Source organism: Bos taurus, chromosome 18 (genome assembly GCF_002263795.3).
Source record: "Bos taurus isolate L1 Dominette 01449 registration number 42190680 breed Hereford chromosome 18, ARS-UCD2.0, whole genome shotgun sequence".
Classification (NCBI taxonomy): Eukaryota; Metazoa; Chordata; class Mammalia; order Artiodactyla; family Bovidae; genus Bos; species Bos taurus.
Window position 1 is genome coordinate 52,833,230 of NC_037345.1, and position 27,970 is coordinate 52,861,199.

At 46.1% G+C, this 27,970-nt stretch overlaps 2 pseudogenes; one reads left to right on the forward strand and one right to left on the reverse strand.

The window, feature by feature from the left end:
* On the reverse strand, nt 1-320 carry LOC112442333 (cytochrome b-c1 complex subunit 6, mitochondrial-like; annotated as a pseudogene).
* Nucleotides 263-27,696, forward strand: LOC132342711 (negative regulator of P-body association-like; annotated as a pseudogene).
* Nucleotides 27,697-27,970: the final 274 nt, after the last annotated feature.

The following is a 27,970-nucleotide window of genomic DNA, read 5'->3' on the forward strand; positions in this document are numbered from 1 at the left end:
AAATATCCCCATGCCCAGGTGATGAAGGCTGGGGTGAATGAATCTGCACACTCATTTTAAGCCATTAAAACAGTTTGTGGGCCACACAGTGGTCCCTTGTGTGCCAGAAGTCGAAGAGCTCCTCTGCAGTGGTGTTTCTGTGACCTGGAGGATACATGCTCATCACAGCGTTCTGGCTGCTCCCGAGCCTTTACACATTTCTCCAGCTGCTCGCGTTGCTCTCTCACTGTTGTTAGGGGATCCACTAATTCCTCCCCCTCTTCCTCTTCCCTGGGCTCTCCGGACCCGGCCAGCATCCTTTCTTCATCCTCTAGCCCCATGTCCGGCTGTGTTTCTGGACTCAACATAAGCAGCAACAGCCTAGTTCATTTCTTTTTAGCGCTGAATAATATCCTATTATCTGAAGGTACCACAGTTTGTTTATCCATGCATCTGCTCTAGGACATCTTGGCTGCCTCCAAATTTTAGCCGTTATGAATTTAAAGCCGCTCATTTGTGTGCAGGTTTTTGTGTTGATACACATTTCAGCTCCTTTGGGTAAATACCGAGGAGCATGATTGTTGGCACACATCGTTTGTATTTCTTTCTGTTCCACTCGGGCATCACGGGTTAGGACTTTTCAAGGGCAAAATCCTACAGACCTAGAAAGCATGGAGGACGATGCCACATGTACTTGGAAAGATGAGAAGCACACAGATGAGTGAAAAGATCTTAGCAGTCCTGAGAAAAATGATCTAGAAGAGACTGACAGTTGAGAACCAAGCAATTGAAGCAGCAGAATTCCCTCAAACTGCAGGAATTGTTTGAAACAGCTACTGGGAAGGCAAAAATAAGTTGATTGAAAGTCTGCCTAAGCAGCAGCCAGATCCCTGATAGCCTCTCCTAAATGCAAATGAGGCAGCCACAGCTCCTGTGTTCTGGAAACGGTCCGGGGGTTCATTCTGGGAGTGGAGGTGGTGGGAAAATACAAGAATATTTGTCCTAGATGGGGTGTGGTCAGTCCATTCTGAAAACAGGACTGAAAAAATGAATGTACACGGTTTCTCTACCTCACCTAAAGCATAAAAGTGAAGATACAGAAATGTAAGCTTCCAGGACTTCCCTGGTGGTCCAGTGGTTAAGGCTCTGGCCAATGCAGGGGGCATGGATGGGTTTGATCCCTGGTCTGGGAACTAAGATCCCACATGTCTTGGGACACAGCCAGGAGATAAAATTTAAAACATTTTAGAGGGGACCCGCCACCATCTCAGGTCTCTCAGCCTCACTATGGCCCACAGGAGGGAGCTGACACCTGGGTCCTCTAATCCTTATGGAGAACCAGCCTTGTATTTCTGGGAGATAACCTGGAAACAAGCAGGAAACGCAGCCTTCAAAACAGTGCTGCCTCCTAGCTCCACAGTGGGATTATCCAGAAAGCCCCTAACGGAGGTCGCATCCCTCTCCTTCCACACCTCCTCCAGCATCACCAGGCTGAAGTCACCCGCACCTCCTCCAGAGAAGCCGTACAATGTACTTCTCTGACCCCAAACCACCAGTCTTCGAGGGATTGCAGTGTGACTCCGTTTCCTTGGCGTATTCATAAAATAGTTCACTCAGTGAAGACAGTGAAGATTATTGACGACGCTACCCTGCTTCTGATGTCCTGCACCAGGAAGTGGTGTTTTGTTTTGTTTTTTAAAAAGTCTTATGATGTAATCAGTGAAATTTCACCTGAATTTGGATGGATTGTGGGACATGACCAACATCAGGCTGTAGACCTCTAAGATTGAAGGCCCCGGGCTGGGTGGTGGTGAACTCACCAAAGCAAATAACACCTGTGAGGTGGTCCTGCAGCAGCCAGTCAGCGCTCTCTTCTCATGACACTCCGTCCTTGCTGTATAACTTTGAATTCATATAAATCCTTTAAGGTGCCAGTACAGTTTTCCTCTCATTTTCTGTTAAATTTTTTTTAAGAGAAAAAAGAAATGTAAGCTTCCTATTAGAGTTGGCTGATACCCTGCCTTGAACTGGGTCAATTTACACATACACACCCCTCCCCGCCATTCCCTCGGGAGTGCCCATTTCCTTCCAGTGGCAAGCACAGCGTCAGCACTGGGTTGTATCTTTGCCAATCTGATAGGGGAAAAATGGCACTCAGTGTAGTTTTAAATGGCAGGAAATGAAATTAAAACCACAGCATGACAGCATTTCACGCCCATCAGGTTGGCAGCATTTTAAAAATCTTAACAATACCGATTATTGGTGTGGAAGTGAAGCAACGGAAGTTTTACAAGCTGTGGGTAAGAAATGGACATTAACATGACTGCCTGGGGAGACAGCCAATAGCTGATGATGTACCCATGTCACACCCATCTCATGTTCTGTGTTCATAGAAACACTGGTAACTAAATGCCCATTAACAGGCGAACAAAGATATATGTTTTGGTATACTGATAAAGAATACTATACAGCAGTGAAAATGAATTAACTAAAGACCCCTACAACAAAACATTGGCTTCCCTGGTGGCTCAGTTGGTAAAGAATCCACCTGCAATGCGGGAGACCTGGGTTTGATCCCTGGGTTGGGAAGATCCCCTCGAAGCGGGCATGGCAACCCACGCCAATATCCTTGCCTGGAGAATCCCCATGGCCAGAGGAGCCTGGCAGGCTACAGTCCATAGGGTCTCAAAGAGTTGGACACAAACGAGCGACTAAGCACACAACATCAGAAGACCGGGGCAAACTGTAAAAGAATACATTCAGGAGGTTATCCTTCATCTAAAGTTAAACAACAAGCAAATGACTGGTATGGATTCCTGGGTTTGTAAGTACATGCTCTATAAATTTAAAGGAAAGTGGGAGCAATAAAAGATTCCCCAGTTGCTTCCAGTGGGCAAAGAGAAGGGTGTCTGTCACAGGGAGGAGGAGTTGGCAGGTTTCACCTAAGTTGTGACATTTTGCCCTTGAACTGGATGGTCAAGACAGGGTTATTCAGGGCTTCCCTTGTGGTCCAGTGGTTAACAGTCCCCCTTGCAGTGCAGGGGACGTGAGTTCAATCCCTGGCCCAGGAAGATCCCACATGCCGCAGAGCAGCCAAGCCCGTGCACACGACCACTGAGCCTGAGTGCTGCAGCTACTCAAGTCCACACGTCCCAGAGCCTGTGCTCTGCAACGAAGAGAAGCCGCCAAGATGAGAAGCCCGTGCACCGCAACCAAGAGTAGCCCCTGCTCTCCGCAACTAGAGGGAGCCCGAGCACAGCAGTGAAGACCCAACGCAGCCAATAATAATTTTTTTTTTAAAGACAGGCGTGTTTGTTTTCCTTTTTGTTATTTACACATGGTACATATTCCATAAGGGAAATAAGAAATAAAGGTAGGTATACCAATAGAGAGAATGGCAGGGATAAAGCTCCTGAGGCTGGAGACTGGGATGCTAAGAGCTGAGAGCCGGGGGGGGGAGTGAAATGTGATGAAACAGTCAGCAGGGGCCAGACCAGACTGGGGACCCCCTTGAGAACGGTGTTGCTTTCTCCTGAGAACAATGGAGGATCATGGAAAGAATTTAAGCATGTAGGTTACACAACCAGATTTGCACTTTGAAATGGTTGTATCAGCTACGAGATGAAAAGCAGAGGGAAGCAAAAGTGGGGATGGTAAGCCCAGTCAGGAGTGATGACAAATGGAAATAATAATGGAGTGATCCTAGACTTCCATGGTGGTCCAGTGGTTCAGACTCTACTTCCACTGCAGGGGGCATGGGTTCAATCCCTGGTCAGGGAACTAAGATCCGGCATGCCACATGGTGTGGAAAAATTCATAAATAAAAAAAAAAATAATGGAGTGATCCAAGTTCAGGTGTACAAAAACGGAGTCAATCGGACATTGAGGATCTGGTCTCAAACACCTCTCTGCACCACTTCAAATTTGAACTTGCTTTGAACTGTGCTAACTCCAAGGACACCACCAGCTGTAGTCAGAACAATACCTGCCAGCTGCAGACTTATCCTCTCAAGGTCTCCCCTTGTAGCTGTGCAACCATTTCAGACGCCAACCAATCCTTCTTAACAAATACTGTTACTTCTTACCAACTCCAATTATAATTCTTCAGAAAAAACTCAAGTAACTGGCTGTTACTTTGCAGTGTTTGCCATTTCAAGCCTCCCCTCTTTGGTAATACGGAGCTTCCCATGTGGCACTGCTGCTGCTGCTAAGTCGTGTCAGTCGTGTCCGACTCTGTGCGACCCCATAGACGGCAGCCCACCAGGCTCCCCCGTCCCTGGGATTCTCCAGGCAAGAACACTGGAGTGGGCGCCATTTCCTTCTCCAATGCATGAAAGTGAAAAGTGAAAGTGAAGTCGCTCAGTCGTGCCCGACTCTTCGCGACCCCATGGACTGCAGCCTACCAGGCTCCTCCGTCCATGGGATTTTCCAGGCAAGAGTACGGAAGTGGGTCGCCAGTGCCTTTAGTGGTAAAGAATCCAACTGCCAATGCAGGAGACACAAGAGATTTGGGTTTGATCCCTGGGTGGAGAAGATCCCCTGGAGGAGGGCATGGCAACCCACTCCAGGATTCTTGTCTAGAGAATCCAATGGACCGAGGAGCCTGGTGGGCTACAGTCCATAGGGTTGCAAAGAGTCAGACACAACTGAAGCGACTACATGCAAACATGCATTTTTTTGTTTGTTTTTTTCTAAATATATGCATTTTATTGAAGTATAGTTTCAGGTGTACAGCAAGGTGATCAGTTACACATGTACACATATATTATTTTTAAGATGATTTTCCATTATCAGTTATTACAAGATAGGAAAATAGTGCAAGTGCTTCTTGAATCTGTGTCTCCTGGGCTGAAGTTCTAACAAACCCCCAATAAACACCTTTTTCATTTCAATCAGGATTTTGTTTCTGAAAGCTTTATTAGCAGGAGGTTGGTGTAAGGATCCAGGTGAAGTAAAATGGTGGCTTGGACCACCTTCTGAACTTGCCAGGACAGGGGGTCTGGAGACAAGCTCAATAACTGACTAGGAAATGAGATCAACAGACCTGCTTCTGGGTGACGGAGAGGAGGAGTTGATCAAGGGCAAGTCTGAACTTCCTGGCTTGAGCCCCTGAAGGGATGGAGGTATAGACAATAATGGTTTCCTAGTGTTACTCTATCAAATTACCACAAATTTAGTGGCTTAAGACAACATAAATGTATTATCTTACAGCTGGGGGTCAGAGGTCCTGAAACTGGGGTATCAATAGGACTGCATTCCTCCTGGAGGCTTTAGGGGAGAATCCATCTCCTTGCTTTTCCCAACTTTAAAGGGCTGCCTGCATTCCTTGGGCTTCCCTGGTGGCTCAGACAGTAAAGAATCTGCCTGCAATGTGGGAGACCTGGGTTTGATCCCTGGGTCAGGAAGATTCCCTGGAGAAGGGAATGGCTACCCACTCCAGTATTCATGCCTGCAGAATTCCATGGACAGAGGAGCTTGGTGGGCTACAGTCCATAGGGTGGCAAAGAGTCAGATAGGACTGAGCAACTAACACTTTCACGGCATTCCTTCTTCATGATCACTAACACTTGGCAGAGTCAAATAAATATATATATATATATATTTTTTAAAAAGCCCACACATCCTCAGATCATGTGTGCGCACTCTCTGTTGAGGTCATTCCATTGCCCTCACTCTCTGTCAGATCTCCCTTCGCCTCCTTATAAGGGTACATGTGATTGCATTGTGAGCCCATCTGGATAATCAGGATAAACCCCCCACCTCGAGATCATTTAATCACAGTTTCAAAGATTCTTTTTGACATGGAAGGCAACTCTCACAGAATCCAAGGATCAAGACCTACCATATCCCCTTGAATCGAGGAGCTCGGTTAAGGGCACAAGCCTTCTGACAGTAGAGGGGGATCTTAGTAGGGGAAGTTGAGTGTCTTGTCCTTGTTGGAAGGCCTCATGGGATTTGAGCTGGCCCCAGATCTCTGCTTGCTTTAACTGTGGCTAAGTCCTTGACCCGTTCTAGCCCAAGGGAAGAATGAGTGCTGGCTAAGTCCAATGCACTTGCTTTTTTTTTTGGCCCCACCACATGGCATGCAGGGTCTTTAGTTACCTGACCAGGGATTGAACCAGTGCCCCCCTGTAGTGGAAGCCTGGAGTCTTAATCACTGGACCTCCTGGGAAGTCCCCCAGGTTACTTCCTGATTCACAAGTTGGTGGAGGTTAGCGGGTAAAAGCGTGGCCCCTGGAGCCAGCCTGCCTGGGTTCATGTCTGAGCTTTGCTGCCTGTCAGCTGTGTGACTTTGGGAAAATTGCTTAACTTCTCTGTGCATTTCCTTATTGCTGTTATGGACTGACTTGTGTATTCTCAAAATTCATGGACTGAAACCGTAATCCCTAGTACCTCAGAATGTGATGTATTTGGAGATAGAGCTTCTAAAGCTTTTAAAGAGGTGTGTAGGTTAAATGAAGCCATTGGCTGGGTCCTAATCCAATCCAACTGATGTCCACTAAGAATAGGAAAATTGGAGCTTCCCTGGTGGTCCAGTGGTCAAGACTCCACTGCAGGGGGTGAGGGTTCGATTCCTAGTCAGGGAAGTTCCTCATGCAGTGAGGTGCGGCCAAAAAGAAAAAGAAAAAGGAGAGGAAATTTGGACAAATAGAAACCTCAGACATGTGCAGAGAAGAGACTATGTGACAACAACTTGAGAAGTGGGCGGTTTGCAAGCCAGGAAGAGAATTTCTCCAGAATTGTGAGAAACACGTCTCATGTCTAAGCAGCCCAGTTGGTGGAATTTTGCTATGGCAGCCAAAGCAAACTAGTATATCTACTAAGTTAGGATAAAACCATTATCCATCTCCTAGGGTTGTTATAAATATATCGGGTGCTGAGCCTACAGATAAGGCTGTCATCCGCTGTGTTCAGTCCTCCAGATGTCCTTGGGGCTCTCGCAGGTGGCACCTGGGTTGCAAGAGAGAACCTTCCAGGTGCATGGGAAGCAGATGCTATAGATGTTAGAAGGCCAGCCTGGGCAGTTATGAGGCACTTCCATCTCACACTATTGGTCAAAGCAAATCTCAAGGCCAGAGTCAGATTCTAATTGGTAAATCCTTGATGAAAGTGAAAGAGGAGAGTGAAAAAGTTGGCTTAAAACTCAACATTCAGAAAACAAAGATCATGGCATCTGGTTCCTTCACTTCATGGAAAATAGATGGGGAAACAGTGGAAACAGTGTCAGACTTTGTTTTGGGGGACTCCAAGATCACTGCAGATGGTGACTGCAGCCATGAAATTAAAAGACGCTTACTCCTTGGAAGGAAAGTTATGACCAACCTAGATAGCATATTCAAAAGCAGAGACATTACTTTGCCAACAAAGGTCCATCTAGTCAAGGCTATGGTTTTTCCTGTGGTCATGTATGGATGTGAGAGTTGGACTGTGAAGAAAGCTGAACACCGAAGAATTGATGCTTTTGAACTGTGGTGTTGGAGAAGACTCTTGAGAGTCCCTTGGACTGCAAGGAGATCCAACCAGTGCATTCTAAAGGAGATCAGCCCTGGTATTTCTTTGGAAGGAATGATGCTAAAGCTGAAACTCCAGTACTTTGGCCACCTCATGCGAAGAGTTGACTCATTGGAAAAGACTCTGATGCTGGGAGGGATTGGGGGCAGGAGGAGAAGGGGACGACAGAGGATGAGATGGCTGGATGGCATCACTGACTCGATGGATGTGAGTCTGAGTGAAGTCCGGGAGTTAGTGATGGACAGAGAGGCCTGGCGTGCTGCGATTCATGGGGACTCAAAGAGTCGGACACAACTGAGCGACTGAAATGAACTGAACTGAACTGAGGGAAGGGTTCATTGAAGTTGTGGAATGTGGTTGCCAAAACCGATAAAGATCCTGACATCATATCACGTTCTAGCTCAGGGCTTTTGATTGAAAGTCTGACTACAGGGGGCGCTCCTGCCATCTCATGGAAGCAGGTCGGTTTCCAGTAGTAGCAGTAGTGAAAGTGAGTGAAAGTTGCTCAGTCGAGTCCGACTCTCTGTGACCCCATGGACTATACAGTCCATGGAATTCTCTAGGCCACAGTACTGGAGTGGGTAGCCTTTTCCTTCTCCAGGGGATCTTCCCAACCCAGGGATCAAACCCAGGTCTCCCACATTGCAGGCGGATTCTTTACCAGCTGAGCCACCAGGAAGCAGTAGTAGTAGTAGTGTTAGTACAATACTAATACCAATAACTCAGTGACAGGTCTTGTTTGAATTTCAGCAGTTTTCCTGTCTGTCAATGTCCTCTTTGTTCCAGAAGCCAATCCAGGATCGAACACTGCATTTCCTTCTGAGTGTCCCCCCATCAGTAACAGCTCCCCATCTTACATGACCTTGGCCCTTTAAAACAATACTGATCAGTTATTTTCTAGAACATCCCTCAGTTTGGGCTTGTCTGGGCTTCCCCCCATGATTATATTGACCCTATGCGCTTTTGTCAGGAATACTCCAGAAGTGATATTTTGCACCTCGGTGCCTTATATTGGGGCTCCCCCAGTGGCTCAGCAGTAAAGAATCTGCCTGCAATGCAGGAGCTCCAGGGACTGGGGTTCAATCCCTGGGTCGGGAATATCCACTGGAGTAGGAAATGGCAACCCACTCCAGTATTCTTACCTGAAGAATCCCATGGATAGAGGAGCTTGGTGGGCTACAGTCCATAAGGGTGGCAAAGAGTCGGACATGACTGAAGAGACTTAGCACGCACAGCTTATATTGAGGGTGAGTGATATTGAAAGAGGTGATATTAACCTTGATTACTTGATTAACGTGGTGTCTGTTGGGTTTCTTCAGTGTGAGATTACTGTTTGTCCTGCTATAATTGACAGATATCTTGGGGGAGATACTTTGAGATTATGCATATATCCTATTTCTTCTCAAACTTTTGCCCAGTATTAGCATCCATCAGTAGATCTTGCCTGCAACAACTGTCGTCAGGCAGTCTTTTAAGTCTTTTTAAGATCTGTGATCTTGGGAAGTGCTGTCCACCTCTTGGCACGGTCTGCTTCAGGAACCAGTTTATTGGCTCTGGAAATCGTCTGGTGCCGGTCATCATCTGTAGGGACAGGCTTCCGAGAATCCTGGGAGTGCTGACCTGGGTCTGGTTTGGCGTGTTTCCTGTGAATTCAGCAGGATCGCTTTTATTCTGATGGTAGTGCAGGCGATCAGCAGTGCTCGAGAGATCCTTTCCAGCCAGGTGATAGTACACATTTTCCTCTAAAACCTTGAGATACCCTGGATCTCCTGTTTGGAAGGGATGACAAGGCTCATTGGCCAGTAGCAGCCTGCTGACCACACTCTCCAAGGACACAGGCAGACCTGTTTTATTGCCCTTCGCTCTACTGCACTCCTCCGATGCTGCACTTTTACAAATTTGTGGCAAGATCTGTGGCAACTCTAGATTGAGCAAGTTTGTTGGCTCCATTTTTCCAACAGCATTTGCTTGCTTCAAAATGGGTCACATTTCAGTAATTCTTGCAATATTTCAAACTTTTTCATTAATACTGTATTTGCATGGGCCACAACTAGAGAGCCCGTGCGCCACAACTTCTGAAGCCTGCGGGCTCTAGAGCCCGTGCTCCGCAACTAGAGAGAAGCTCTAAGACCTAGTACAGCCAAATAGATAATAAATAAAATAAATACATTTTAAAAATACTATATTTGCCATGATCTGTGTTCACTGATCTTTTTTAAATATCAGATTGAGCAAATGATTTATTTTTTATTTATGTGTTTAATATTTGTTCACTTATTTGGCTGCACTTATTTGGGTCTTAGTTGCCGCCAGTGGGGTCTTCCTGCTTTTTTTTTACTTGCCGCTTGCAGGGTCTTTAGTTCCAACACAAGATCTAGTTCCTGACCAGGGACTGAACCCAGGCCCTGTGCATTGGGAGTACAGAGTTTTGGCCACTGGACCATCAAGGAAGTCCCCCTCAGTGATCTTTGACATGACTCTTGTCATTGTTTTGGGAGTGCCACAAGCAGCACTGTATGTAAGACAGTGAGCTTAATTGATAAACGTGGTGTGTGTTCCGACTGCTCGGCCAACCAGCTTGTCCTCCGTCTCTCTCCCTCTCCTCCGGCCTCCCTATTCCCCAAGACACAGCAATATTGAAATTAGGCCAATTAAAACCCTGTTGAGGTCTCTGAGTGTTCAAATGAAAGGAAGAGTCACACATCTCTCACTTAAAATCAAACGCTAGAAGGGGCTTCCCTGGCAGCCCGGTGGTTTAGAATTCGCCTTCCAACGCAGCGGGTACAGTTTGATCCCTGGTGAGCTAAGATCCAATGTGCCTCTCGGCCAAAAAACCAAAACATAAAATAGAAGGAATATTGTAACAAACTCAGTAGAGACTAAAAAATGGTCCACTTCAAAATACCTTAAAAAAAAGACTTTAGTGGAGGAAGTAAGTACAGATGGGGGGAAATAACAAGAGAACTAGAATTAGACGTGGAGCCTGAAGATGGGACTGAATTACTGCAACCTCATGGAAAAACTCTAATGAATGAGGCGCTGTTTCTTATGGATGAGCAAAGAACGTGGTTTTTTGAGCTGGCCTCTATTCCTGGTGAAGATGCTGTGAAGACTGTTGAAATGATGACAAAGAACTTAGAATATGTCATGAACGTAGTTGATAAAGCAGCAGCGGGCTTTGAACGGATTGACTCCAATTTTGAAAGAAGTTCTGTGGGTAAATGCTGTCAGACAGCACTTCAGGCTACAGAGAAACCGTCTGTGAAAGGAAGAGTCAATCGATGCATCAGACTTCACTGTTGTCTTATTTTAAGAAATCACCACGGCCTCCCTAGCCTTCAGCACCCACCACCCTGATCAGTCGGTGCCCATCAACACTGAGGCAGGCCCCTCCAGCAACGGAAAGATGACAATTCACTGAAGCCTCAGACGATGATCAGCGTTTTAAAAAAAATTTTTATTGTTGTTCAGTCAATCAGTCATGTCCGACTCTTTGCAACCCCATAAACGGCAGCACACTAGGCTTCCCTGTCCTCCACTATCTCCCAGAGTCTGCTCAAAGTCAAGTCCACTGAGTCAGTAATGCCATCCAATCGTCTGTCACTCGGTCACTCCCTTCTCTTTTTACCTTCAATCTTTCCCAGCATCAGGGTCTTTTCCAGTGAGTCGGTTCTTCCCATCAGGTGGCCAAAGTATTGGAGCTTCAGCTTTAGCCTCAATCCTTCCAATGAATATTCAGGACTGATTTCCTTTAGAAATTATATATATATATCTTGCAAGTGGGATTGTCAATCTTCATTGAGGCATGCGAGATCTTTAGTTGCAGCATGTGGAATCTAGTTCGCAGATCTAGAACCTGGGCTCCTGCATTGAAAGCTTGGACTCTTAGCTATTGGACCACCAAGGAAGTCCCTTTGCTGTAAATGTTGTGTATCTGATATTTATGGTGGCTCAGATGGTAAAGCATCCGCCTGCAGTGTAGGAGACTCTGGTTTAGTCCCTGGGTTGGGAAAATCCCCAGAAAAGGGAATGGCAACCCACTCCAGTATTCTTGCTTGGAGAATTCCATGCTTGGAAAATCCCCAGAAAAGGGAATGGCAACCCACTTGAGTATTCTTGCTTGGAGAATTCCATGGACCTCTGTCCATGGGGTCACAAAGAGTTGGACACAGCTGAGGGACTAAAACGTGTGCTCAATCAAGCTGTATATGTATGTGTTAACATTTCTGCTGTTCCTTGGCCCAATTCCACAGAGGAATGCCAAACTGAGGGATAATCTCCAGTATTCATTTCTTTTCCTCTGTCAGAGCATCAGCACGTCTAGCTGGATAACCTCCAACCCCTCCAGTAAACAAGCAAACAGCAGGAACAGCCTGAAGCCAGAGGGCAATGTATGGAACCCACGTGAGACAGTGCAAGGATCAGCATGGACCTTGGAGGATTTCCTGAGATAAGTTGTTCTCTGGGGAGCCACTGAGATTCCCAAACAGCACATCAGGAAATACTTTGGTTAGAGGTTTTATAGATGCTGGGACAGAACCCATTGTCCTTTAGAGGCTTCACTGCCGCCCATCTGCACGCAGGTCCCATCTGATGGGAGATAAGGTCAGCCAGAAGGTCACATGAAGGGGGCCAGTCAGTTATAGCTCAACAACAAAAAAAGAAAGTGGGGGCCACCGGAAGACCATTTGGCCTGATGTATAGTCCACCAGTGAATCGTTTGCTTGGTACCTTTTTTTTTTTTAATTTGAGGTGTAATTGACATATAACATTTTAATTTCAAGTGCAGATCGTAATTACGCAACATTTGTATGGTATATGTGAAATGATCACATACGTCTAGTTAACATCCGTCACCATCCTTAGTTACAATTTTTTTTTCTTGTGATGAGGGCTTGTAAGATCCACTCTTAGCCATTTTCAAATATGCGACGCAGTGTTATGAGCTACCATCACCATGCCGTACGTTACACCCTTGGGACACACTGTTTGGTACCCTTTTGTATCCATTTGTCCTTTTCAGTTTGCAGTGTATTTGCCTGACTAGCTGATAATATCCGTTAGGGGATAAAGGCAGATTTAGACTACTGGGTGTAGAAGGGATCGGGGCCGGGGCAGGGGGCTGTGGGCCCCTTGTGGGCTCTGTCCTTCCCTGGAGATGGGGTGTCTGTCTCCACGGTGAACAGCAGCAATTTTAGCAGGGAGGTCTGTTAGCCCCTGGGGTTCCCAGGTGGCGCTGGTGGTAAAGAACTTGACTGCCAATACAGGAGACATAAGAGACTTGGGTTGGATCCCTGGGTTGGGCAGATCCCCTGGAGGAGGGCATGGCAACCCACTCCAGTATTCTTGCCGGGAGTATCCCATGGACAGAGAAAGCTGGTGGTTACAGTTTTCATAGGGACACAGTAGGACACGACTAAAGTGATTTAGCACGCACTCAATTAGCCCCTATCAGGGCAGCAGTGATATTCCTGATGGCAAATCGGAGCACCAGCAGGGGTCAGGAATCCACAGGATTTCCATGTGCACTGGCAGCGCAGCAGACACCAAAAGCATGCCTGGAGTTGCTATATGTATGTACTGCTAGTTTGCAAGCTCTAGGAAGAGCTATGAGCTGGGCCGCTGGGGCTGAACTTGTAATGCGCAAAGCATAAGCCTCCAGCATTTGATCTGGGGAAACTCGGGCATGACCCGTGATCAGGTTTCCCCAGGAATTTCGTCTACCAGAGCCATCTCAAAACAGAAGAAAAGTCTGTGTCGTCTGAGGTGGAGAGGGTGCCTAAGAAGTATTTTCGTGGCTTTGAGACCATTTCTCTAGTTGTAGGGCGATTGAATGGGCTCCCTGGTACTCAGCTGGTAAAGAATCCACCTGCAACGCTGGAGTCCTGGGTTCAGTCCCTGAGTTGGGAAGATCCCCTGGAGGAGGGCATGGCAACCCACTCTGGTATTCCTGCCTGGAGAATCCCCACGGAGAGAGGAGCTTGACAGGCTACAGTCCATGAGGTTGCAAAGAGTTGGACATGACTGAGCAACTAAGCATAGCACAGGACGAGGGGGTTGGGCTCTCTGTCACCAGGAAGCGACCACAGTGCAAATGGATTTAAACGTTACGTGATGCAAGATGATGGCAGCGTGGGTGCCTGCAGAGAGAGGCTATGTCTTTGGCACAGCAGGGGGAGCAGAGAGGACTGGGGAGCCCCAGGTGAGGGTGGTGGCTCAGAGGGGGACTTGTGTCTGATGCCACAGGGTCTAACTGACCTGAGAAATACGCTACAGGGTGTATCTGAGAGGCCAAAAGTTGTCATAAAACAACTTTGTGGCAGTGGAGGTGAAAAGCTTTGTCAAAATGAGGTCAGCTGAGAGCTGGGGGTGTGGACAGTGCTCATTTTAAAGTTTCAGGGGACTGATGTTCATTGCAGCATTATTTACAACAGTCAAGACATGGAAGCTACCTAAAATATCCACTAACAGATGAATGGATAAAGATGTGGTGTATATATATGCACTACTCAGTCATAGGCAAAGAATGAAATAATGCCATTTGCAGCAACATGGATGGACCTAGAGATGATCCTACGAAGTGGAATAAGTCAGACAGAGAAAGACATATCAAATGATATCACGTATATGTGAAATGCTGTAGGGAGGGGAAGTGAAAGTCGCTCAGCCCTGTCTGACTCTCTGTGACCCCATGGACTATACAGTCCATTGAATTCTCCAGGCCAGAATACTGGAGTTGGGTAGCTGTTCCCTTCTCCAGGGGATCTTCTCAAACCCAGGGATTGAACCCAGGTCTCCCTCATTGCAGGCGGATCATTTACCAGCCACAAGGGAAGCCCAAGATTACTGGAGTGGGTAGGGAGGGGATATATGTATACTAATAGCTGATTTACATTGTCATGTGACAGAAAGCAGCAGAACACTATGAAGCAATATTCTCCAATTAAAAATAAATTTTAAAAAATAAGTAAGATTTTAAAAGAATGCAAATGAACTTACACACAAAAACAGAAATAGACCCAGAGACATAGAAAACAAACTTATGATTACCAAAGCGGGGAGGGATAAATTAGAAATTTGGAATTAATATTAGCACACTGCTGTATATAAAATAGCTGACAAAGACCTATTGTATAGCACAGGGATTTTGTAATAACCTATAAGGGAAACGGATCTGAAAAAGAATAGATATATACATGTATGTATAACTGAATCATGATGCTGTACACTTGAAATTAACACAACATTGTAAATCAACTATGCTTCAATTTAAATACAACAGTTTCAGAGGAGGTTCATGCCTCCAGGAGCCAGGACACGGGCTCCAAATAGCATCTGAGAGGAGGGCAAATAAAGCTTGAGGAAAGGCAGCAAAAATAAAGGCATGTGCCGGCGGCAGCTTCTCCCCTGGGTTTGCACATCTGCTTTTTTTGCTCTGAGTAGAGGGATGGGCAGAAGTGATTTAAGGCGTTTGGGGGTGAGTTTTTGAGTTCCCTGCAATAACTCCTGTTTTGAGTAGGTGGCAGTGGTTAGCAGCCCTGAAGCTTAGATATGGAAGCGTTCTGGTCTTGTCTTGTTCGTGCCCTGGAGTTCCCAGGGGGTGCAGTGGTAAAGAATCCGACTGCCAGTGCAGGAGATACAAGAGACGTGGGCTTGATCCCTGGGTCAGGAAGAGCCTCTGGAGGAAGGGGCCTAAAAGAATGAGAGGGTCTGTTTCATCACCCTGCTTATCTGGTTACAGAGTAAGAAAGCACACGTGTATTGAGCGACGGTAGAGTCTGGGGTAAAGGCTGCAAAGTGAAGTCAGCTTTAAAGACTTGGGAAAATAATCTCGCACAATCCCTGAGATACGTGAGTCCCCGTTGATTGTCTCCCTCTAAACATAATTGCAGAAAGAAATGGTGAGTCGGGAATCAACGGGGGAAAGAAAGCTGAGCAAAGATCCATCACTGTAACCAGGCTGTGCCAGCAGGAGTCAATGTCGGGGTTAGGACCTCTGAGGTGGAACAGTGACAAGTGTTTATGGCTCTGCCCGCTTTGTACATATCACCAGGTTTGATTCAGAAGGGAATCCGGGAATAGAAGACGTTGCCCAGAGACTCTCGACAGCTTGAATGGAGTCAGACATGGTGGGCAGACATAAATCCTCGGAGCCAAGGGTAGGCAGTCATACCTGTGTCGATTAAGAAATCCATGGAAGACTTCCCCAGTGGTCCAGTGGGTAAGAATCTGCCTGCCCAGTGCAAGAGACACGGGTTCAGTCCCTGGTCCAGGAAGATTCTCCATGCAGCGGAATGACTAAGCACGTGCGCCACAACTGCTGAGCCCACGTGGTGTGACCACTGAAGCCCGTGGGCCTGGAATCCGTGCTCTGCAGCAAGAAAGCAGCTCCCACTCTCTGCAACTAGGGAAAAGCCTGAGGGCTGCAGTGAAGACGCAGTGCAACCAAATAATAATAATAAATAAGTAAATTGAAAAATAAATAAATCCAGGGAGACTTCCCCAATGGTCCAGTAGTTAAGAATCCACCTTTCAATGCAGGGGACCCGGATTTGATCCACATGCCTCGAGGCAACTAAGCCCATGCACCACAACTAGGAAGCTGGTGCTCCAGCTACTGAGCCTGTGCCCTCTAGAGCCCGAGCTCTGCAATAAGAGAAGCCCAAATGCCAACATTAAAAAAAATTTTTTTTAAATTAAGAAATGCAATTTAAGGCTGTGGCTTTTGCCCTCTGCGATGGTCCCCACTCTGTCTGTGGAGTGTGTTTCTCTCTGAATAAATCTACTTCTTTATAAAAAAAAAAAAAAAAAAAGAAATGGAATTTAAGAAATCCAATTCCTGATCCTCTATCTTAAGTTCAATGGTGGGTGCCAGGGTGTGACTCAGGATAGGACTGACCTTGTCCTTGAAGGGGAATTGCCCCCAAAGGAGGAGAACTTGACCCTCTGTGGGCTCGGGGTTCTAGGATGATTGCTTTGTAAGCTTTCCTTTATTTGACGTACAGGACCACTGTTTTCCCAATGTCCCAGCCTTTTACAGAATGTACAATTGTCTTGGGACAAAGGCAGGGACCGTTGATTTTAACTGCCTTTTCCTCCTGCTTTCCTGAAGGCTATTGTAAAAGAACCGAGAAGCAATTTCTGTAATAACATTGAGAGCCTGTCCATCCTGGCCAATTACGCTATTTTGGATTTGCTCAGACAGTAAAGAATCTGCCCATCCCTACGTAGGGAAGGTCCCCTGGAGGAGGGCATGGCAACCCACTCCAGTATTCTTGCCTGGAGAATTCCATGGACAGATGAGCCTGGCAGGCTACAGTCCAGAGGGTCACAAAGAGTCGGACAAGACTGAGTACACACACATGTGTGCTTACACACACATGTGTGCTAACACACACATGTTAGGGAGATTTCCAACTAAAGCAGACGTGTTCTGGGGCATCTGAGTTTGATGCATTGTGTCTTTGAAAAATCTGTGTAACACCTTCCACGGAGATTTGGGGATGCTCTTCTTTCTGAGCACACAGTTCAACCGGGGATCAGTTTACCTTTGGAGGAAAGCCCTTTAGCATCACTCCTATCAGACCTGGAACATCAGGCTCCACTTGGGTCATTTCCTGGCCATTTGCTGAAGCACCTGGGAAGGGTTCTGGCCACCGGTTTCCCCAATGTGGGGAGTCTCCTGCAGGAGCTCTTGGCATATGACTTTAGTATCATCAGAGGGCCTTCCCTGGAAGCTCAGTCGGTAAAGAAACTGCCTGCAGGGCAGGAGACACAGGTTCATTTCCTGAGTTGGAAAGATCCCCTGGAGAAGGAAATGGCAAACCACTCCAGTATTCTTGCCTGAAAAATGCCACGGACAGAGGAGCCTGACGGGCTATCATCCACCAAATGTCAAGAGTCAGACATGACTGAGCAACTAAACCACCACCATAGTATCATCACCAATGGAAAGAACACATCTTACAAGCTGTCCCCTATGAGCAGAGTTATATATATGGCCACTGATGTTTCTAGCTCCTCTCTGCATTTGGCAGGATCTTCTGGAAGTGGAAGTTTAAAAGATCTGCTGGTATCCAGGGAACATGGACGCTTTCCAGTGGAATCCAGGATACTTCTTTCTTTTTTTTTGGCTGAGACAGGTCTTAGTTTCAGCATGTGAGATCTAGTTCCCTGACCAGGAATCGAACCCTCGCCCCTGCATTGGGAGCATGGAGTCTTGGCCACCAGACCACCAGGGACATCCCCATCCTGGATACGTTTATTTATTTATTAGCTCTGGTTTACCCCAAGGATAATCTTACATTTTATCTGTTTACTTATTTATGGCGGCACTGAGGCTGCTTTGCTGCCTGAAGGCTTTTGTCTAGTTACAGGGAGTGGGAGCTACTCTTCACTGTGGTGCGTGGGCTTCCCGCTGCAGTGGCTTTTCTAGTTCTGGAGCACAGGTTCTAGGCCCGGGCTCAGGAGTTGTGACACGCAGTCTTAGTTGCTCTGTGGCACGTGGGATCTGCCCAGACCAGGGAACGAACCGGTGTCTCCTGTATTTGCAGGGGGATTCTTAACCACTGGACCACCGGGGAAGTCTGAGTCCAGGAAACGTCTGACCAGCCCTTTGCCTGGGAAAGCCTGAAGCTGATGGGTTTTGATTACAGAGCCCTGGGAAGTACTCCTGATTACCAGAGATGGCAAGACCAGTACCAAAGCCTCTACCAAGTTTTCCTCCTCCATATCAGCATTTACGTAAATAACCTATATCCCCCAGTCCAGAGATCAGGCCCAAGTGCTCTCTGGATTCTTTCAGGGAAAGGGAAGTTAATCCTGGCAGCTGTGTGTTTGAGGGATTTTCTGTGGAAGCTGGGGTAATTTTAGAAATTAAAGATATTTGCTGGGGAGTTGAGGCTAGATTTTGGGGAGATGGATTTGAAGCAGGGACCCAGAGATGCAGAAGACCTTCTAGAGGGTCAGGGACGGGGAGTTGGGTGTGAAGAGGCATGTGGGAGAGTGGAATTTATGGGGGCTATAGGTTTTTGTTCCAAGTCTGACTTCTGTTTTTTTCAGTCTTGTAGAAGGGACCCCTAAGGCTAGCCAGGATGCTCTTTTGCTTCCTTCTATCAGTTTGATCTTGGTTCCAACAGGACATTTATTTAGGATGAGAAGTCTCTAAAATCTTTTAAAAACATAAATGTTTTTCCAAATCAAACAATCCCTTATCTCACCATTGACGGGTAGACTTTTCAAAGGTGTTGTTTAGTCACACAGTTGTATCTGACTCTTTGCAACCCCATGGACTGTAGCCTGCCAGGCTCCTCTGTCCATGGGATTCTAATACTGGAGTAGGTTGTCATGCCCTCCTCCAGGGGATCTTCCTGACCCAGGGATGGAACCCACGTCCCTTGCATTGGCAGGCGGATTCTTTATCACTGCCCCACCTGGGAAGCCCAAAACCCAGAAACAGACAATAATCACAAGAGTCACTAGACTCCAAGAGTTAGTTCACATGAATGTTTTCTCCAGCTAATGTAAAGTTAGAAGGGAGAAATACAGTAGAGACTTGCACTGCTGGGCTTGATCAGACCACATGCAGAGGTCCAAGAAACAGAAAAGAAGCCTAACGTTTTGCTGCCTTTGTCAGGTCCCAGGATCTCTCAGTTGCAGCCTCCAGAGTGGCAGAAGGTTCTAGACAATGCAGTCTCTCCACATTTCCAATGCAGGAGGTAAGGGTTCGATCCCCAGTCAGGGAACTAAGATTCCACATGCCAGGTGGTGTGGCCAAAAATAAATTAAAAAATGGTTAAATAAATAATTACTATATGATCTGGCAACTCCACTTCTAGGAATATACCCAAAAGAATTGAAAGCAGGGACTCAAACAGATCCTTGCACATGAATGTTCATGGTAGCATTAGTCACAACAGCCAAGGAGGTGGAAGCAACCCAGACGTCCGTCAGCAGAGGAATGAATAAACAGAATGTGGTATGTACATACAATGAAATAGTATTCAGCCTGGAAAAGGATCGGAATTTTGATACATCCCGCAGCATGCACAAGCACGAAAACATTACACTCACTGAAATAAAACAGACACCAAAGGACAAATAGGTATAATTTCTCTTATATAATGCATCTGGAATACGCAAATTAATCAAGACAGAAAGTAGAATTAAGATTACATAGACGTTCAGTTCAGTTCAGTTCCGTTGCTCAGTCGTGTCCGACTCTTTGCAACCCCATGGACTGCAGCACTCCAGGCCTCCCTATCCATCACCAACTCCCAGAGTTTACTCAAACTCATCTCCATTGAGTCGGTGATGCCATCCAACCATCTCATCCTCTCGCCTTCAGTCTTTCCCAGCATCAGGGTCTTTTCAAATGAGTCAGTTCTTCGCATCACGTGGGCAAAGTATTGGAGTTTTAGCTTCAGCATCAGTCCTTCCAGTGAATATTCAGGACTGATTTCCTTTAGGATGGACTGGTTGGATCTCCTTGCTGTCCAAGGGACTCTCAAGAGTCTTCTCCAACACCACAGTTCAAAAGCAACAATTCTTCAGTGCTGAGCTTTCTTTATAGTTCAAATCTCACATCCATACATGACTACTGGAAAAACCATAGCTTTGACTAGACACACTTTTGTTGGCAAAGTAATGTCTCTACTTTTTAATATGCTGTCTAGGTTGGTCATAACTTTTCTTCCAAGAAGCAAGCGCCTTTTAATTTGATGGCTGCTGTTACCATTTGCTGGAGAAGGCAATGGCACCCCATTCCAGTACTCTTGCCTGGAAAATCCCATGGATGGAGGAGCCTGGTAGGCTGCAGTCCATGGGGTTGCACAGAGTCGGACATGACTAAAGCGACTTAGCAGCAGCAGCAGCAGTAGTCACCATTTGCAGTGATTTTGGAGCCAAAAAAAATAAAGTCTATCACTGTTTCCATTGTTTCCCCATCTATTTGCCATAAAATGATGGGACCAGATGCCATGATCTTAGTTTTCTGAACGTTGAGTTTTAAGCCAACTTTTTCACTCTCCACTTTCACTTTCATCAAGAGGCTCTTTAGTTCTTCTTTGCTTTCTGCCATAAGGATGGTGTCATCTGCATATCTGAGGTTATTGATATTTCTCCCAGCAATCTTAATTCCAGCTTGTGCTTCATCCAGTCCAGAAGTTCTCATGATGTACTCTGCATATAAGTTAAATAAGCAGGGTGACAATATACAGCCTTGACGTACTCCTTTTCCTATTTGGAACCAGTCTGTTGTTCCATGTCCAGTTCTAACTGTTGCTTCCTGACCTGCATATAGGTTTCTCAAGAGGCAGGTCAGGTGGTCTGGTATTCCCATCTCTTTAAGAATTTTCCACAGTTTGTTCTGATCCACAGAGTCAAAGGCTTTGGCGTAGTCAATAAAGCAGAAATAGATGTTTTTCTGGAACTCTCTTGCTTTTTCGATGATCCAGTGGATGTTGGCAGTTTGATCTCTGGTTCCTCTGCCTTTTCTTAAGCCAGCTTGAACATCAGGAATTTCACGGTTCATGTACTGTTGAAGCCTGGCTTGGAGAATTTTGAGCATTACTTTACTAGCCTGTGAGATGAGTGCAATTGTGCGGTAGTTTGAGCATTCTTTGGCATTGCCTTTCTTTGGAATTGGAATGAAAACTGACCTTTTCCAGTCCTGTGTCCACTGCTGAGTTTTCCAAATTTGCTGGCATATTGAGTGCAGCACTTTCACAGCATCCTCTTTTAGGATTTGAAATAGCTCAACTGGAATTCCATCACCATAGACATGGGTTAGGGAATGATTGTTTAATGGGCACAGAGTTTCTATTTGGGATGTTAAATAAAATTCAGGTAAGTAAATTAAAAATTAATTTGGCTTACTCAACAGTTCATAGATCAAACTACCTTCCATCCACCAGCAGAAAGGTGCTCCATGGAGCAGTAAAAAGGAAAGATTTTTTGTTTGTTTGTTTAATGTTTATTCATTTGTTCAGCTCAGCCAGGCCTTAGCTGCAACATGCAGGATCTTTAGCTGTGCCACGCAAGCTCTTAGTTGTGCTATGTGGGCTCTAGTTGTCTGACCAGGGATTGAACCTGGGCCCCCTACATTGGGAGCACAGAGTCTTAGCCACTGGACCACCAGGGGATCCCAAAAGAAAAGTCTTTTATAGGTGGAAAGAGGTGGGGAAAAAAAGTTATTAGAAAAAAAAACAAACATTTTTTTCAGACATAGTAATCCTCCTAATGGGAATAGAAGGATCTATTGGGCTATGAGCTCAGTGGTACTGACCAGGTAATTCCAGGTTGACTGGTCAAAGGTCACATCCCTGGAGATTGAGACTACAATAGGGTTAGATACTGTCTGGTTTTCCTGGCATGGGGTTGAGCACAAGTGACTCCATTTTGAGCCTGCTATCTTCTTTTTAAGGGGGCTTCCCTAATGGCTCAATGGCAAAGAATCTGCCTTCAGTGCAGAAGACTCGTATTTGATCCCTGGGTTGGGAAGATTCCCTGGAAGGGGAATTAGCAACCCAGTCCAGTATTCTTGCCTAAAAAGTTCCATCAAAAAGAGTAGGACTCGACTAATCAATTGAGCATGCATGTCTTCTTTTTAACCATCCCCTAATTTTGATTAGATTCTCAGCCTGAGAGATACGATTAAACTTTAAGGCATGACGCCACTCGAAGCTACTGCTCTGCAGTTCTCCAAGCTCCTATTGATCCTCTGTGCCGTATCCCCAAGTCCTGATGTTTTTCCTTAATCTGTGATACTCACAGCCACAACTTCAGATTCACAATTTTTAAGCTGGACATTTTCTTTGTTTCTTTTCTTATATCCCAGGGAGAACACTTGTTTGGTGATTATCGGCTATGAACACACAATTAAAGCTTTTGAGAGAGTATGAGAGGGTACAGTGTACCAGGGAGATGACTGTGGTTTTTATAAGCAGGATATTTCTTAGTGTTCTGAGTGCACTTTGGAGATGTGATCCTCAAGACCCAAACCAATCAAATCAAATAAGTCAAAGAAAAACTCCACTAAAAGAATGATCTTTATATGTATATATTGGAGAAGGCAATGGCACCCCACTCCAGTACTCTTGCCTGGAAAATATCATGGATGGAGGAGCCTAGTAGGCTGCAGTCCATGGGGTCGCTAAGAGTCAGACACGACTGAGTGACTTCACTTTCACTTTTCACTTTTCACTTTCATGCATTGGAGAAGGAAATGGCAACCCACTCCAGTGTTCTTGCCTGGAGAATCCCAGGGACGGGGGAGCCTGGTGGGCTGCCATCTATGGGGTCGCACAGAGTCGGACACGACTGAAGTGACTTAGCATATGTATATATAAATAAGATTATATTATATATTATATTATATTATATTATATTATATTATTTATTTATTTATTGGCTGTACTGGATCTTTGTTGCTACTTGGGCTTTTCTCTACTTGCGGCAAGTAGGGGCTACACTCTAGTTGCAATGCACAGGCTTTTCATTGCAGTGGCTTCTCTTGTTGCTAAGCATGGGCTCTAGGGTGCATGGGCTTCAATAGTTGGGATTCCCCACCTCTAAAGGGTAGGGTTGATAGTTTTGGCACACGGACTCAGTTGCTCCGAAGCATGTGGGATCTTCCCGGACCAGGGATCGAACCTGTGTCTCGTGCATTAGCAGCGGATTCTTTACCACCGAGCCACCTGGGAAGCCCAGAGAGTCATCTTCTTAACCCAGGTGGCCTCCTCAATGATCGTATGTATCTGAGTTTCAGCTTCTCCAAAAGTGTTAACCCAGGTACAACACGTGGTGTTGGCCACAGACACTGCCTCACTCAGCTAAAAGATAATCAAGGGCTGTCCTGTTATCAGGAACAACTTTGACCAGGGTCTAAGGATCTTTGTTGGGCAGCTGTGGTCTTAGCAATGGAAACTACAGTAGCTTCAAGAGTTAAGGAGATGTTTGAGGTCATGTTCCCATTTATCAGTTAATCCTAACTGGAAAAGAAGGGCCCTGCCAAAGGATGTGAACCTTGAATCATGAATGCCTCCTGGTTAGTTCCTTTCTAACTAGACAATGTAGGTCAAGGGGATTCAATCATGAAATGTCTTCATTCCTTTGTCCACAAAGTTAGAGGCACAGTTAGATAATCTAAGAGGCATTATCCAGCTGTACACAGTCATCTAGGCATTCATACACCCTACGAGAATGATAACCATTACAGACAAAGACAAAAGTTGTTGCAGGACAGACCATTCCCCTTAAGGGGGTACTTTAAATAGAGGTTTTTAGTACGTACGGGAAGAAAATCTCCTAGCCTGAAACAGAGTCGTTTTAAATCCCTTGCGAAGATAGGAGCTGCTGGTGAGAATGTTTAGCAAGTGGCAGCAGATCTGATCCAGATAATCATGAGTAGGTGGCAGGTGCAAGTGTACAAAGATTTACATAGGGGTGTGTGTGTGTGTTAAGTCACGTCAGTCGTATCCGACTCTGTGGCCCTGTGGACTGTAGCCTACCAGGCTACTCTGTCCTTGGGATGCTCCAGGCAAGAATAGTGGAGTGTCTTGCAATGCCCTCCTCCAGGTTACATAGGTATGCCTATGTAATCGGGCAAGCACGGGCATAACAAGAGAAAGGGAAAGACAAGGCACTGGATATTCTGGCCACAGCAGCTGAGACTTCTAAGGGGAGTCAGTCATGGTTTGCAGTGACATTGTGAACAGAAGAGAAGTGGGCCACAGGAAGGATCAGCAGGGATCTCTCGCCTCATGGACAAGTGAGTTTTTGATGACAAATTCAGCAGTCTGAAAGGTTGCTTCACTTATCGATGGCCTGGGAGATATGATGAGGGCATTATCTTGCTAGGCCAATGCCAGAGTAAAGAGAAGAAAGGGTTTCACATTTAGCTAAAATATGAACTGGTCTTTTTTTTTGGCAGCTCTTGGGTTTTCTCTAGTTGCAGTGCACAGACTTAGTGGCCTCATGGCATGGGGGATCTTAGTTCCCTGATCACGGATGGAACCCAAGTCCCCTGCTTTGGAAGGTGGATTTTTTTAAAACCTAATAACAAGCTTTTAGTTTTTCTTTTTTAATTTATTTTTGGCTGAACTGGGTCTTTGTTGCTGCACACAGACATTCTTTAGATGCAATATGCTAAGTCCTTCAGCCATGTCCTACTCTTTGTGATCCCATGAACTGTAGCCCGCCAGGCTCCTCTGTCCATGGGATTCTCCAAGCAACAATACTGGAGTGGGTTCCCACACCCTCTTCCAGGGGATCTTCCCCACCCAGGGATCAAGCCCAGGTGTCCTATGGCTCCTGCATTGGCAGGCTGATTCTTTACCACTAGCACTACCAGGGAAGCCTCATTGCAGCAAGCAGGGGCTACCCTCTAGTTGCAGTGTGCAAGCTTCTCATGGCGATGGCTTCTCTTCTTGTGGAGCACAGGTTCTAGGGTGCACGGGCTTCAGTACTTGTGGCACACCAGCTTAGTTGCCCTAAGACATGTGGAATCTTCCTGGACCAAGGATCGAACCAGCGAACCCTGCAATGGCAAGTGGATTCTTTACCCCTGTGCCACCAGGGAAGTCCCTGGCACAGGTGTATTTTAACAAGGTTGCTTGCTACCAAAAGACATCCCTATTGCAAAAAAAAAAAAAACTGAGCTCTGAAGTTCAGTGGCACCGTGGTGAGGGATATCCAGGGGACAGTCCCTAAAACAAAGGGACCAGGCAGCTGCTCAGATTTGTCCACAGACTCTCAGTGTCAGCAAGGGGCCAACAAATAACTGGCAAAAAGTCCGTCTAGACCTTTATCTCCAGGATGGCTCACCAAATTTGTTACTGAACCAGGTTCATTTGCCCACGGTGAAGCAAGCCAAAGGCCGGGACACTAAGGTTTGCAACAGAAAAAGTTTATTCACAAAGCAGCCAAATGAGATCTCAAATACATAAATCCTGCTCCTCATTGGTGAGGAACTTGGAATATCTGTGGGTGAAAAAGTTAGGGGGTCATAAGCGTGGGGAAAGGAGATTGGAGGTAGGGGAAAAGGTGAAGTAACTGGCATTCTGCACAGATGTCTCTGAATTATTAACACATGAGATGCTAATTATTAATACATAATTCTTCATGAGATGCATGTTAAAAAATGGAGGTGCTTTAGCGCAATCTGAGGGGCTTCCCCAATGGCCCAGCAGTACAGAATCCGCCCGCAATACAGGAGACACAGAAGGGAGGGTTTGACCCCTGGGTTGGGAAAATCCCCTGGAGGAGGAAATGGCAACACACTCCAGTATTCTTGCCTGGAGAATCCCATGGAGAGAGGAGCCTGAAGGGGTACAGTCGCAAAGAGTCGGACACGACTGCACACACAGCACACTCTGAGACTGGGGTTTTTGCCCTTTTGATGTCAAAAGGGCATCTGTTGGACACTTGTGCAGGACCAGTTTCAGGGTCGGTGGTCCCAATCAGTCTCAGCTGACTCGGACAGGACAAGAGCTGACTCCAAGTTCCTGAAAAACAGCTTAAGCCCCCATTACTATAGTGACCCATCAGTCAGTAGTGTTATCTATAGGGGTGGTTAAGGCATTAAAAAAAAAAAAAAAAGGCAAGCTTGGTCAGTGAAGGCAAGTTACAAGTGGAGATTTGTTTATTTTTTTAAACAAGGTGTTTCCTTAGTTGCTGTTCTGTAAGACCAGCTCAAGAATTTGTTAGTCACCAATTTCTGTTAACCCTGTGGAGCACAGTTTTAGTTATAACCTTATAGTTGGGGTAGGCACTAGCCACTGAGTCCACTTGTGTGCTATAAAAGGCAAGGAAAGTCTGAAAGTGTCAGTTGCTCAGTTGTGCCTGATTCTTCGCGACGCCATTGACTGTAGCCCACCAGGCTTCTCTATCCATAGAATTCTCCAGACAAGAATACTGGAGTGGGTTGCCATTTCCTCCTCCAGGGAAATCATGCCGACCCATGGTTCAAACCCCACGTCTCTTGCATCCCCTACACTGGCAGGCGGGTTCTTTACCACTGGCGCCACCTAGGAAGCCCTTAGTAAGTTTATAGAGAGGAAAATTAGGATCTGCAGTAGCCAGCCAGGATTAGAAATCCACCAAGCTGTTGCCTAGTTGTGGGTCAAGGAAATTCTTGGGTTAACTTAATCTGTTTGGGAGACAATTGGATTCCTTCAGCACTCCGATTATGACCTAGGTAATAAACAGTGTCTAGAGATAGTTGTTATTTTGTATTAGAGACTGCATGTCTCTTTTCAACTAACTGTTGCAGCAAATAAATAGAATCCTCTTGGGGGACACTGAGCACAGCAAGAGTTCATCTACATATTGTAAGAGAGTCAACTTCTTGGGGAAGTGGAGGGTGCTCAGACCCTGGTGGAGCACTTGGGAGAAATAAGAAGGGGTCTCTGTGGACCCTTGCCACATGAGTGTCCAAGTATATTGTTGATTGTTCCAAGTAAAGGCAAATAGATGTTGGCTGTTGGGGTCCACAGGGATGCTGTGAAAAAAGACGCCAGGCAAAGAGCTACAGCAGTGACCCATTTTGAGCCTGGTGGAATTAGTGACAAAAAGAATGCTTGTGTTTGAAACAACTGGGAAGCGGGGAATAACTATCTTGTAAGCAGCTTCCCAACCATTAGGTTTTTTTTCCCCCTGTGCTGGGTCCTCACTGCTGTGCGCAGGCTCTGGCAATGGTGAGCTGGGGCCACTCTCTCGTTGTGGTGTGGTGGCTTCTCTTGTTGCAGCTCACAGGCTCTAGAGAAAGGGGGCTCAGCAGGTGTGGCCCACGGGCTTAGTTGCCGCATGATACCGGGGTCCAGCCCTGGTTGGATCCAGGGATTCCCTCGGGAGGACGGCGTCGGCGATTAAAAGAATAGATAAAGAGATAAGGAAAGAATTTTGCAGTTGAGAAAATAGAGTAGAGAAAAGAGGCTGATATTCCTTGGTTTACACAGAAAGCCAATAAAGCCCCAGAATGGGACTTGCTCTGTTCACGTAGGCCGCAGGCTCCCTCTCGAATCGCCGAAGGTGCCCCACCCCGGGCACCTTCTCGAGTGGGTCTTAGAAGCCCAGGAAGGAAAGTGAATGCAGAGAGCCCCTGCGCTCGATGGAATCAGCCTGAATAGGAAAAGGAAAGCGAAAGAACGACATGGGGAGACCAAGCTTCGATAAGCAAGGCCTGCACTTTATTTTCCAAAGTAGTTTTTATACCTTAAGTTGTGCATAGAGGATAATGGGGGAAGGGGTAGAGTCATGCAAGGTCAGCAGTCCTTGATCCTTATCGAAGCCAGGCTTTCTTTCTGCAAACTTATCATATGCAAAAGTTTAGGTGATTTACATCATCTTCTGGCCAGGAGGCCTGTTAACATTTTATGACCCTTTCTTCAGAAAACTTATTTTTCTCTAAACGTGATTATTCTAAAGTCAGGCGCCACCCTCCGAAAGCGTTAGATAAAGTTGCATTCCTATAGGGCAAAAG